This window comes from Ursus maritimus, unplaced genomic scaffold (assembly GCF_017311325.1).
Source record: "Ursus maritimus isolate PB19 unplaced genomic scaffold, ASM1731132v1 scaffold_22, whole genome shotgun sequence".
Classification (NCBI taxonomy): domain Eukaryota; kingdom Metazoa; phylum Chordata; class Mammalia; order Carnivora; family Ursidae; genus Ursus; species Ursus maritimus.
The window spans coordinates 21,092,409-21,106,603 of NW_024424675.1; positions in this window are offsets into that span (position 1 = coordinate 21,092,409).

Consider the following 14,195-nt stretch of genomic DNA (forward strand, 5'->3'; position numbering starts at 1 on the left):
CCCTGCTTGTGTTTCCTCTCTCGCTGGCTGTCTCTATCTCTGTCGAATAAATAAAAATAAAATCTTAAAAAAATAATAATAACAGTTCATTTCTCTTTTGTGTTTTTGTGGATTTTCCAATTTCCAACACTTATTATGTCAAGAAAAAAAAACACATTTTAAAAAAGGATTGGAATAAAATAACTCTAAGTACCCTTCGAGGTGAGGAAATTTCATAGCTGTGAGTCACTGTTTGGGTCTAGGGCATTGTTGAATTTGGAGCCAAACTGTGTTTTCTAATCCAGATGGTGACTTTCATTCTTTGATTGGACTGTCAATGATTGAGCACTTACTATATACATACCTTGGGCCGGAGGGGGAGAGGGACCAATAATATATCAATCGTTAACAATGACTGCATGTTCTGGCATGGACACCGATCAAATCAGAGTAGATACCGTCATAACCCGGGAGTCTGACTATATCTGTGAAGACCAGCGAAACAGCAGATGTGACGCTAACTGCCCTCTGCTCCACCGGGCTGCTCGAGGCTTTCCACGTATTTTCTCAGTTGACTTCATTACTATGTGGAGGGAGAGATACTTCATTTTATAAAAGAAAGCACTAAGGTTTGTCTGGACCCCGCAGGAGTCCTCTGAGCCGTTCTGTTATGTTGCCATGCACAGCGCCTATTGGCAGCAGCAATGAGGAAAGGCAAGGAGGATCCTGTGATCATAAAAAACACAGAGAAAACTGAGCAGGGGCAGACCTAGACCGCGTACTTCCTGAGGCTTACACAATTTAGGGAGATTTGTTTAAGGAAAGAACTAGAAAATTACAAATATAAAATTAGGTAATAAAGTGATTATTCGGTTAGAAAGATAAAAGAAGGGGCGCCTGGGTGACACAGCGGTTAAGCGTCTGCCTTCGGCTCAGGGTGTGATCCCGGCGTTTTGGGATCGAGCCCCACATCAGGCTCTTCCGCTATGAGCCTGCTTCTTCCTCTCCCACTCCCCCTGCTTGCGTTCCCTCTCTCGCTGGCTGTCTCTATCTCTGTGGAATAAACAAATAAAATCTTTAAAAAAAAAAAAGAAAGAAAGAAAGAAAGAAAGAAAGAAAGATAAAAGAAACCTCAACAAACAGCAAATTCCACAAAGATTGCAAAATCCAGAAAAATAACATTGTTTCTGTGAATTACATAATTGGCATACCTCCGTAATACTTTTCACAAACAAGCTTCTTCTGTCTCAATGGATACATTTCATACCTCTCCTCTACTACATATTGGTGGTATTGGGCACTGTAAAACCATTCATATTTATATATTGAGATATGACCTCTGACCCTGCACTTTCATGTCACAGTGTCAGTGGTGGCAGATGTCACAACACACTTCGGTGTGCTAGGTAGGGGTATTCCTGGAAGTCATCACCAGTTGGTAATAACTTTTCACAAAAGTGACTGGAAACAACATAAATAAAACCACTAAACCCCCACAAAACCCACACTAAATGTCAAGGTCCCCGTGGCCAAATCCCCAAAATGCTCACACTCACTCCAACATCATCTGAGACGAGGGGAAGTCAGAATGGAAGGAGATGGTGGTTTTAACAGAGTGAGGTTTAAATACCTCGCTTTGGCAAGTTTTACAGAAGCATATGACCCTGCGAACACATTGCGAGGGAGCCTGCCAGACCTTAGCTTCCCTGTCATTAAAATGGGAATGACAACAATGGTGTCATGGTTGGAGTCTTCTCTGAGATGTACAACTTTAATCAGGGGTTGGGAGATATTTGAGATGCTTGGATAAAGGTCCTGCTGATCCTTGCATCTTCAAAACTTGCCTCTGCCCTACCCGCCCCAGAGTCTAAAACAAACAGGAGAACACAAAAATCCTGAGCCTTATTCCCTCAGGCAGACAGAGGGCAGAAGGAACTTCCCCTGGACTCTAAATGAGGCCCCATGAAGAAGACATTCTTGGGGCACACTCAGATTCTAGAACTCTGAGCATCTTCTCATGCCACCAGCATATTGGCAATGCTCCCTGTCTTCAAGGATTTGTTAAGCCCCTGGTGCCAGCTCACAGTGATTAAAACCACCCCGGTCCATGTGGGGGTGGGGCGGGACAGCCCACAAGAAAAAGAAGGTGGACAAGCTGTCATTAGTGTGCCCAGATAAAAGGGAGCTAGACGATCGCTACGGTCTCATCCTGACCCAGCCTGTGATCAACAATAAAACATCTTGTCCCATCCGCAGGCCTGCAGCTGCTTCAGTCCCTCCTCCTGCACCCGACCTTGGCAGTGTTTTCTCCACTCAACTTGAAACGGAGATGAAATCAGCCTCGGACACCAGCTCCCTATCTTTTGTGCACCCCCCACCCCCATGGCTGTATTTCCTTTTGGCAGGTGGAACCTGGCCCTCTGGAGGCCTTGAGGTGGTTTGAGAGGCAGGCACTGGGGTGAACTGGAGACCACGGACAGTTCCTGGGTCTGAACTTTCTGGTCCCAGGAGAGGCAGCCTGTCAAGCCAGCAGGTGAGGCCTCATGAGAGGTTCTAAGACAGAACAGCCAAGCCAAGCCCCCCCTCCCCCAGTTCTTATCCACCAGAAACCAAAAGAGAGATGAAAAAAAAAGATTCTTGTTGTCTGAAGCCACTGAGTTTCGTGATGATTTGTTACTCGGCAGTAGATAATACCTAGGGACTTTTGCAAATCCCAATGTCCAGGTTGCAACTCCATCTGAACCTCTGGGAGAGGGGAGGGGACATCAGGTTTCCTCGAGCAGCCAAGGTTGAAACCCCGTGGGGGAGCTCCTCTCAGCTTCCAGCCCAGGCGGCTCTCCCCTGGGCTCCCACAGCCCCCTGGGCCAAATGGCTCTCCCCTGGGCTCCCACAGCTCCCTGGGCCAAACTGGCCTGCGGCACGTCCTCTGACCTCACAGTCTGCAGACTTCGTATCAGGTAAGCAGATGTGATGGTAGCAGCCAGCTGACCTCCCGGACAATCCCACGGTGTGCCACCTGAGGAAGGGCCTGGGGAGCATAAGCATGGCTCTCCAGCTGGGGCTCTTGTCCCTGAGCTGCTGCTTGGGCTGGGCGTTCCTCTGCCTCTCATTTTCTGAACCTCAGCTTTCCGTCTGGACAATGAGGAGACAGCAGCTGCCAGTTTGGAGAGAGGACTCTGCAAGTTGCACTCACCCCTGCAGACCTCCCCTCTTCACCTCCTCTCGGCTGGTTCCAGGATGTATTTACTCATTCAACAAATATTTTCTGAGCCCCTGGTCTGTGCCAGTTACTAGGAAGTGAGATGGGAGCACGGGAGTCACATTCTGGTCAGGGAGACACAACAATAGAGGAGTAACTGCACCAACAAACGAGACATGTTATAAATAAAAATAAAGCAGAGTAAGGCAACGGGCGTGATGGAAAAGGGGCTGCTTTATGGTCAGGGAGGCCTCTCGGAAGTGAGGCCTGAGGCGTAAAAAAGAGGCAGGGATGCCTGGGCGGCTCAGTTGGTTAAGCAGCCGACTCTTGATTTCGGTTCAGGTCGTGATCACAGGGTGGCGAGATGCGTTGGATTCTTGCCGGCATAGAACCTGCTTAAGATTCTTTCTCTCCCTCACCCTCTCCCCCTGCCCCAAGAAGAGAGAAGGGGGGAAAAAAGAGACAGCCATGTGGGGGCTTCTGGGTGGCTCAGATGGTTAAGCGTCTGCCTTTGGCTCAGGTCATGATCCAGGGGTCCTGGGATCAAGCACTGAGTCGGGGTCCCTGCTTGGTGGAGAGCCTGCTTCTCCCTCTCCCTCTGCTATTCCCCCTGCTTGTGCTCTTTCACTCTCTCTGTCAAATAAATTTTTTAAAAAGAGAGAGAGAGAGAGAGACAGCCATGTGGAAATCTAGAGAAAAGCTGAGAGGGAAAGCATGTGCAAAGGTCCTGGGGGCAAGAATGAGTTTGGTATATTTGAACCAAAAGGCCAATGGCTGGAATGGAGGGACAGGAAAAGACTGATGTGAAATTGCTCTAGGTCACAGGGAGGTGTTTAGAATTTAAAGATAATAATAGAAAACATTTTAAAAGGTAATATTAACACAAAAAATGCCCATAAAAGTCATGTTTTTAAGTGAAAGATAATTAAGATTCCACATGTAGAAAATTGCTTTCATTTTCTATTAACACTAGTCAAATTCTAAAGGTGTGTACAAGATCTCTTCAAGTTGGATGTTAGGATACATGATGCAAAATGTGAACTAATTTCCTTTGCTTCCAATGAAAATATTTTATATGCTTTGCAGTAAGCTATAATTTATGATGAATATTCAAATATTGAAAAATGTCAATGAGCATTATCGGGCAATATTCAAATAATGTAATGTTTGAATGTCCTGGCAAGGTGAGAGCACTACACAGAACCACGTGCCAAAATTGTCAATTAAAGGACTTATTTTGCTTCTCAAACTTGTTATTTCTTGGGACATCATTTGTCTAAAGTATATTATGCATATAAACTTGTAACTATTCATTTTACTTGCAAGAATGACTCACCCTTAGCAGCAGACAGAACCACGAGCACACACTCACGTCTGGCTCCAGTCACACGCAAGACGATCCAGTCAGATGGTGACCACTTCTCTCCTACACACTCCTGACCTGGTTTCTGAAGGTCGTAACCATAACCTCCAGCTCCACTCGTCAGTATTTCTGCCTCCAACTTGACATGAATGGATTCCTTCCAACCGGCAATGTCTCTGTGTTGGTCACCGAGCTTTCATTCCTGCCAGGTAGCTGTATTTTCCCATTTTCCCAATTTCTCAACTGATTTTCTCAAAGATTGGGATTTGAAAAAATATACAAATATCCCAAGCAACGTTAAGAAGGAATTCCCACATGGAAACCATAATATACACTATAAAACATGGATTCAAGAAATAGTCACCATATTCCTGACTGTGATTATGGTAGCTAAGAAGTGGCAGGGTGATGAGTCTATAAAGAGAAATAAAAGGAGCTTAAATCGTAAAAAAAAAAAAAAAAAAAAGAATAAGAATTTAAAGATACAAAGCAGCAGTCCAAGACCACGATCAGGAATTCTGGGGTCGGCTGGTCAGGGTTCCGATCCCAGTTCTACCACCCACCTGTTGCCAGACTTGGAAAGTTCCTTAAACGCTGGACTTTTCGGCCGCTTTGTCTTTAATGGACATAACTGCGCCTGCATTGGAAGGAATTCCCTTGAGTCCCCATAATGCCCGCAAGACCCTTAGCACAGGACCTGGCCAAAACACGGCCCAATAAATGCACTGCGTCCTTGCTGATGACAATATCAAAGGGTCTACAGCCCAACCGTGGGGGCCCCTGGTAAATCCCAAGCCCTGGCAGAGAGCATACACGCTCACACCCTGGGGCCAGCTGAACGGGGGCCCAGTCTGGAACAAATCGGGGCTTCCAGAAATCTTCTGGGGCTTAGAGACAGGCTGACAGCTGCAGGAAGCAGGAGAAGGAGCAGATAGGCTTGAGGATTCGGCTGGATCTGGCCCTGAGTCCCCATGGCTCTCTACTCCCCCCGGGGTGGGGGGTGGGGGGAGGGCAGGGACAAATTTCAAATCTGAATAGCCCAGAATGTTTTTAATCCTGAGGTCTTCAAATCCTTAGAATCCCCTCAGTCTAAAACTCTAGATACCCACCACACTCTGCTCTTAGACCGTGTAAGTGAAATGGTCTTCGGGTCACCATCCAATGTGGCAAGAGGTGGTGGCTTTCACAGACTGAGGTCAGACCCAACCGAGCGTTTCCCGAAGCAGGAGATGGAGGCATGACTGTTTTAAATTATATGCATCAGGGATGCGTGGGTGGCACAGCGGTTAAGCGTCTGCCTTCGGCTCAGGGCATCTGGGATCGAGCCCCACATCAGGCTCCTCCGCTGGGAGCCTGCTTCTTCCTCTCCCACTCCCCCTGCTTGTGTTCCCTCTCTCGCTGGCTGTCTCTATCTCTGTCAAATAAATAAATAAAAAATCTTTAAAAAAATAAAATAAAATAAAATAAATTATATGCATCAAATAAATCCTGTAGGGCAGCGCTGTCTACCCAGACTCTCCGTGAGCGTGAAATGTTCTGTATTTGTCCAGTACAGTGGTCACCAGCTGCTTGAAATGTGACTCATACACCGAAATTTAAATTTTATTGAGTTTGAATTCATTTAAACAGCTCTTTGCCACACAAGGGCCAGGGGCTATTGTTAGCACAGCCCCTGAGTGAGAGCTGTCTTCTCTTCGAGGCTTTCATTCTTTCTAGCCTCAGTTTGCTGTTCCTCAGTTAGCCCCTCCCTTATACATGCTCCGTTTCACCACAAGAGGGGCCCTCAGACTCAGGGCCAAACTGGAATTTTTATTTGATTCTTTTTTTTTTTTACATTTTATTTATTTATTTAACAGAGAGAGAGAGAGAGAGACAGCGAGAGAGGGAACACAAGCAGGGGAAGGAGAGGAAGAAGCAGGCTCCCAGCGAAGCAGGGAGCCCCATGCGGGGCTCGATCCCAGGACCCTGGGATCATGACCTGAGGCGAAGGCAGACGCTTTCTTTATTTGTTTCTTTATAAAGAAGGCGCCCCTTTATTCGTTTCCTTATAAAAACTTGTCTTGTTAAAGGAAATTTAAAGATGACAAAATTCGCCAACTTCAAGTGTCCACTTCCCTGATTTTTGACAAATGTATACACTTGCACTCACGACAGTGGAGACGTTTCCAGCACCTGGGACCCCTCCCTCCCCCTCACTCTGGCAGCCAGTCATCTGCCTTCTTTCTCAACAGTTTTGTCTCTTCTGCAATATCATATAAACGAGTCGGGCTTCTTCCGCTTGAAGCAAGACTAGAATTTAATAACATTGTTCTAGTCCCATTCTATTATTTTTTTCTCCCCAGAATTTTTCTAATGATGACAAGTGATACTGAATTTCCACTTACAGAGATAGTATGAGATGTCTTTTCAAATTAAATCCATTTAAGCAAAGGAAAGCACGTTCCCTTTAAAGACTTGAAGTTACTAATAGAACATGTGGATTATGGGTATAGCAACAATTACAAGACCGAGACCCAAGTCACTCCTCTTTGGAAAAGCAACTCAAACCCACCTCTGCATGTGACACATGGGGAAACCAAGGCCCAGAGGGGGAGGAGGAGGGGGAGTTGATTGCCCCCCACCCCCATCACATCAAGCAGGTGGCAGAAGCAGGAGGAGCTAGTGCTGCCCAGAACAGATGGCAGAGGCTGGGAGGAGAGGCTTGGGTCCCCCTTAGGGTTAGGGGGCTGTCCCCTCCCCCACTCTTGGGCCTGAGCTAATGGAGCTGTCCCAGGTCAGAGGCTGGGCCTGACAGATGGGATTCTATAGGGGAAAAGGGTTCAGAGAGTAAGGGGCCTTTGTCCTCCTAGTGTCCCAACCCCAGATGGCAGGGCCAGGCCAGAGGCAGGTGGAGAAACAGGGACCCTCTGGAACTGGAAGGTCATGGCCTGGAGACAGAATCTTTGTCTGTCATAACACCCAAGACCCTCCACCCAAGGGACTGGCTCAGGCCTCTCCAGCTTTCAACTTGACCCCTCCACTCCCCATGCAAATCAAATGCAAATGAGCCCACAGCCGCTGCCCAAACCCCGCCTCCCTTTCCCTCTTGCTGGGGCCCATCCCACAGGTCCCGACACCCAGAGGGGCGGGAAGCACCCCCCCCCGCACCCCGCCCCAACCCTCAGCACGTGCTCAGGCCCTTCCCACTAGGGCTGGGCCTGAAATGGGCTCCGCTGACCGGTCTCTGCCTGGACGCTGCATCCGCTCTGGGCTTCTCCTGCCTTCCCTCCCCCTGTAACCCCTGTGGCTCCTCTTTCTCCCCCGACCACTGTGGGCACGGAAAGCGGAGAGCGATTGTCTTGTTCACCACTGTAGGAGCTCAGTAAATTTGTTGAACGAAAAAAATGATGATTACTACATTTTCCACTCTAATCTGTCTGCCTCTTCAGGGCTCTCCGTGTAGATATTTGGTCCTTCCTTCCTTCCCTCTCTTCCTCCCTCCCTTTCTTCCGTCTCTCACAAATATTTGTTGATTCTCTACTATGTGCCAGGTGGTGTTCTAGGCATGGGAAATACAGGCAAGGCGCTGCCCTTGTGGAACCGACAGTCAGCGGGGCGGCAAACAAAAACAAGAAAACAAGTATGTAAAATAGCCTCAGAAGTTACTCCTGGTGTGTAAGGCAGACAGGAGCTGTGGAACAGTGTTCCAGGGCCCTGCTGAGAAGGTGACGTTTCTCCGAGCCGAGGCTTGGGTGAGAAGGAGCTGGCAGGGGAAGAGCTAGCGAAAGGCATTCCTGGCAGCAGGCACTGTGTCGGCAAAGGCTCTGAAGGGAGAGCCGGCTGGGCAGAGGGACAGAAACAGGTGCAGGAGTGAGGTCTGAGAGGAGGCAGGGGCAGGCCAGGCCGGGCCAGGAGGGCCAAAGGTACCTTCTATTTATGGCAGAAGACGCTGGCTTTCATCAAGTTTTCTTCCACAGTAAATCCATTGTTGGGGCACCTGGTGGTTCAGTCGGTTCAGCATCAGACTCTTCATTTCTGCTCAGGTCACCAGCTCAGGGTCGTGAGATGATTCTCTTCCTCAGGGCGCCTGGGTGGCTCAGTTGTTAAGCGCTAAGCGTCTGCCTTCGGCTCAGGGCCTGATCCCAGGGTCCTGGGATCGAGCCCCACATCAGGCTCCTCCGCTGGGAGCCTGCTTCTTCCTCTCCCACTCCCCCTGCTCGTGTTCCCTCTCTCGCTGGCTGTCTCTCTCTCTGTCAAATAAATAAATAATATCTTAAAAAAATAATAAAATAAAAAGACATTCTCTCCCTCGCCCTCAGCCCCTCTCCATTCCCCAGCTCGTGGGCATGCTCCCGCTCTCTTATTCGCACTCTCTCTCTCTCAAATAAAGAAATAAAATCTTTTAAAAATAAAAAATAAAATAAAATAAATGAATAAATAAGTAAATCCATTGTCAACTGTGAAACACGTTTTGGGGACAATTGGGGAAGTCAGTTGTGGACTAAATAATAGCTATCAGAGAAATATTAATATATTAGAGCGAAACAATGCTCCCGTGTCATGTGGGGTAACGGCCTTATTTTTTAGAGAAGCAGACTAAAGTATTTGAGGTGAAAATTCATAATATCTATAATTCATATGAAATTATCTCAAAAAGAAATAGAGGCAGCGCTCTGGGAAATGCTAACATTGATCCGGAGTTGACGTATGGTTCATAATGTCATTCTCTATTTTTCTGTGTGTCTAAAATTATTCATTGTAATAATTAATTAATTGATTAAAATTATTCAATGTCATTCAATGCAAGCCAATTGACTTAAAGAAAAACACAAAAAGGAATGATGAGGGCAGGGCCTGGGTGTGGTCGCAACTGTGAGCATGAAATGAGACAGGAAAGGCTGAGCCAGAGAGGAAGACCTTTCTGGGCTGGGCAAGCCAGGCCTACGTGCAGCCCCGTGCAGCCCTGCGCTGTCTGAGGCCCCTTCCACTGGGACACCCTGATTCTCGGCCCCAGTGCTGACCTCTGGTGCTCTGATGGGTTCTAGGGCCCTTGCCGCTGGATGCTCCTCTCCTGTTCCCCAGGATACCTGCTCTCAGGTTTGGGGCCCAGCAGGAGGAACAGCTTAGCTGCCCCCAGGCCCTGAGAGGCCAGACCGCTCTGCCGGTGTCTGCAGGGGGAAGGGGGCAGAAGGACATAGCCTCTTCCCATCAGCCCATCTCACCCTTAGGATCTGGGCCTAAGCATTGCCCTCTTGTACTGTCTACCTCATTGGACAGGCAGGGACATTGAGGCCCAGTCCTGACCCAGGTCTCCTGTTTCCAGGGCCTGGACTCTTCCTGAGGACCCCGGACACATAATCCTACAGAGGGAAGAGGGAGAGAAGAAGGTCTGGTACATCAAAACAGAAGCTGAAGTCTGGCCCTCAGCAAGTCGGGTCGTAGGCAGAGGGGGCTCCTTCCACAGGCCAGGCACAAACTAGGCCCAGGATCTCCACTGTGAACAAAGCAGACACAGTCCCCCCAACGCCGAGTGGACACTGGTGGGAGATGGACACTCCCACAGTGAATCAGTGAACACACAACATGCTATCCAGGGCACAGCCAGCAAAGCTAGAGAGGCATGAGGAGGTAGAGAGCGGCAGTGACCAGATTATCTTAATTTAGGCCCACCTCTGAAGGCTGAGATTGAGCAGACACCTGAATAAAGTGAGGGAGGGGCCATGGGGCTACCTGGGGAAAGAGGGCATGTGCAAAGGCCCTGAGGCAGAGAACAAGTTTGCCACCTGAGGGGATGGCAAGGAGGCCAGCGTGGCTGGAGTGGAGAGCACTGGGCAGAAGGGAGGGCCATATGGTCAGGTGTAATGGGGCAGGATAACACAGGGCCAGGCAAGTTCTGGATTGGAGAACTGAGCAGGGCTGTGAGGGTTCTGAGCCAGGCAGGAAAGGCTCTGACATGTTTCAAGACTGCCCCTTTGGCTAAGAAAGGGAGAAAGCAGAGAAAGGGAAGAAGTGGGATTGCCAGTGAAGAGACTACTGTGACAGGTGGCAGGACATGAAGGCGCTGGCCAGCAGTGGTGACAGTGGAGGGGGACAGAGTGGCCCAATTCTGGATCTGCTAAGGGGTGAGATGTGGAGTATGGAAGGAAAAAAAGGAGTTGGGAGGGAAGATAGCAGCACCATTTTAGAGACCTTGCTCCTTACCATATCCCTAGTGCATGGAGCAGAGCTGATCTCAATCAGTAGTTACTGGAAGTGAAAAAGCAAATAAAGAATCCCAGCCTCAGGTTCCCCCTTTAGACCAGCCTGGCTTTTCTTTTCTCAGCCTGTCAGAAGGCGACCTCTGCTGGTCAAATATGGAAACTGCAAGTCCTCAGCTTGGGAGTAATAAGGGACCAGAAGAGACCCTGGAAGATCCCCAGCTGGATAAAATCAGAGACCACACCGACCCCACACCCATTTTACTGATGAAGATACTGAGGCCCACCTAGGGTTCAGGTCTGATCTTCATCTCAACGGCCACTCCTTCTGGTCTCCCAGCTATTGTTTTCCAGGGCTGAGGGAGTCTTTCAGGGGGCCCCCCCATACCCTCCCATAGGATGCTGGGAGTCCACCCTAGGTATTCCTAGTTCCTAGGAAGCATCATGCTGCCTTGGCTTACATTCTGGGTCGAGGCACTTCCCAAATCCCCAAATTAGCGCATACCACCCCCCACTTAGCTGGATGAGAAATCTCTACCCCATCTGGGCTGGAATTTCCACCATCTTTCACCCATGGAACCCTGCCCCTGGGCACCTGGCAGAAATCTGACTGCAAGAATGCATCTGTCACACATATCCCTCCCAGCCCAGTGACTCCAGCTTGAGTAAAGGACATGATCACCCATCTGCACCCATTCAGAAGGCACCACAATTTCCCCCACTTTCAACTCTTGGCATGCCCTTGAGCTGTCACTGTTCTTCACACAAGATAAAGCCAAGGAGAGGGAAGGAAGTCCCAGGTGTGTTCTGAGCAGAACAGGGGAGGCTGTCACCTCCCTTGAGCTGCATGTAAGACCTCTATTGATGCAACACAAGACGGACTTTGAGGTTTCTTTTATTTTTTCTTCATTTTTCTTTTTTTTTAAGTAATTTTTAATTTTGGCCTACACAACTAGCAGGGTTTAGACTCCCAGAAAATTAAACTATTTCAGGTAAGGCTAAAGTCCTCTTTGATCACTCCCCATCACCCTTCCCTTTCCCTGACCCCTTCCACACACACAATTTCAAAGGTTACTGCTGCTGCCAATTTGAAATTCCTCCTTCTAGATTTTTTCCTATGGATTTATATGCTGTAAACACCACACACAGACACACACAAACACACACACACACACAGCCCTAATAAATATGTAGCATTTATTTGTGGAATTGGTGTGGGATTATTTGGTGTGGATTATTGTGGAATTACTGTGAAATTATTTTTTTCACACAAATGGAATCATACTGTACGTATTTGTCCTGTGACTTTTTCCTCCACTATGTTCTGGGCTCTTGAATTCAACTCACAGATATGGGATCATAGTCACTTCGATAGGGGTTGCTTCGAGAAACTGGCCCTTGTAGAGAGCAAACTTCTTTAGAGTCACTCTCAGAAGCTCCTCTCTCTAACCCTCTCCAACCCTACGTCTCCCTTTCCCCCTCTCGCCTGCTCATCGTCCTCCCACCCCCCACCCCCCACCTGTTCCTCACCCTGGCACTGAAACCCTACAGGACCCCCTGAGCGAAGGTCCTAATTCCCCAGATTCCCGGGAAAGGGTCATTTGTGGAGGTGGTGGCTCCCTGCGCCCTCTGGTGGCTTCTATGGGTAGCTGCAGCGGCGCCTCCAGCCCCTCTTCCATTCACCCATCGACCCATCTGGAGGCCCTGCCCACCCACCACCTAGGCGTGAACCTTCCCGCGCCTGCCCTGGGGGCCCGGTCGCGGATTAGCTGATCTCCGCTCTGGAAACCCTCTTAGTGGAATGTGAGCGCCCTTGTGACCTGCCTGAAGAATGTACACGTTTGAGAACTCCCGGAGGGCAGCTCGTTGTGGGAAACTCGTGCTCGTGGTGCACAGCCTCTGGAAAGCAACTGGATGATCTCTGAGTGTTGTAGTTCACTGCTAGGAGTGGATTCTTCAGGTATACTGCACATCAACAGACAGACAGATTGCCAGTGTTTGCTGCTGCATTGTTCTCGGTGGTAAATTATATGTGCCCAGCAGTGGGGGGCCACCTAAATTCATCCCAGTGCACCGGGATAATGGATTCACCTCTAGTCCTGCCCTCCCCCAGCCTGGGACTCTGTCCCTCTCAGAATGCCTCTACTGGCTCCCCCCTCCCCCAACTCTGCAGCCTGCCTCTGCTTGCCACTCCGGGTCCCCCTTGCCCTGCTTTCTTTTGTCTACCGACCGCATCTAACGCACTAAATAATGTCCTTACTTATTACGTTTCTTGTCCCTCTCGCTCCCCAAGAACGTCAGACCTCCAAAGACAAGGGCTTTGTCTCTTCAGTTCAGTTTTAGGTCCCAAGCATCTCTCACAGTGCCTGACACCGTTGGTGTAACTGAATGAGGGAACGAAGCCCCCCGCCCCCCAAACCCCCTCCGTGCTCATCAAAGCCAAACACTGAGACCAGGTTTGCAGTAAGAAAGAAGTTTAATTTGCAAGGCAGCTAAACGAGGAGATGGGGGCGGGAGGGGAGACTATGGCAGATTTTCGGGAGAGGGTGGACGGGGATGGGACTGGAAGCTACAGAGAGTGAGGGAAAGGTGAAGGCGTTGTCGATCTACGCAGGCCTCTCGATTCAGGGGAAAACAGCTCACACAAAACAGCTCACACGAGCATAATGATAAAATCTGAAAATTTAGTTTATTGATCTTCCTTTATAATACCTGGGTTTGAAAAGCCATGAAATGTATTAAAATCTAGGAAAGTTTGCTTCAAAAAAAAAAAAGAGAGAGAAAGAGAGAAGATTAAATTCTTAAAGAAATCAGCGACGCTGTACAGGTGTTAGAACTGAGGAATGTTGTTCTCAACAAGTCGACAGGGCAAATACATTTATGAATGCATTTTGTATCCGTTTATTAAGTGTCTGCTCTGAGCTCAGCACCGAGCTAGGCTCCCAGAAATACACACACGCCACGTAGACGGTGCAGCTGTTGCCAGGATACTGTTGCTGAGCATTTGTGTGTTGTTGTCCTGTCCTTGTCACTGGCCTATAAGCTCTTAGGAAAAGCTATATAGTCTTCTATGTTCCCCAAAGTGCTTCCCACAAAGAACTCAATTAATGCATTTTTGTTTTTTTATTTACCAATGGAGAAAAAAAAGAGAGAGAGAGAGAGATGGGGCAAAAAGGGTATTCTTTTTGGGGGGGGGGGAGAGAAAATCCCAAGCAGGCTCCACACCCAGCACGGAGCCCGACTCAGAGCTCGATCCCACAACCCTGAGATCATGACCCAAGCCAAAATCAAGAGTCTGATGTTTAACGGACTGAGCCACGCAGGCACCCCAAAAAGGGTGTTCTAACAGAAGAATTCATATGAAAATTTTGGTGGCTTGCGCTTACTGTAATTACTTAGAGAACGGTAAGCAGTTCTGGCTGGAAGCAAGAAACGCTACATATAAGAAAGAGCAAGTGATAAAAGTTGTCATGGTTAC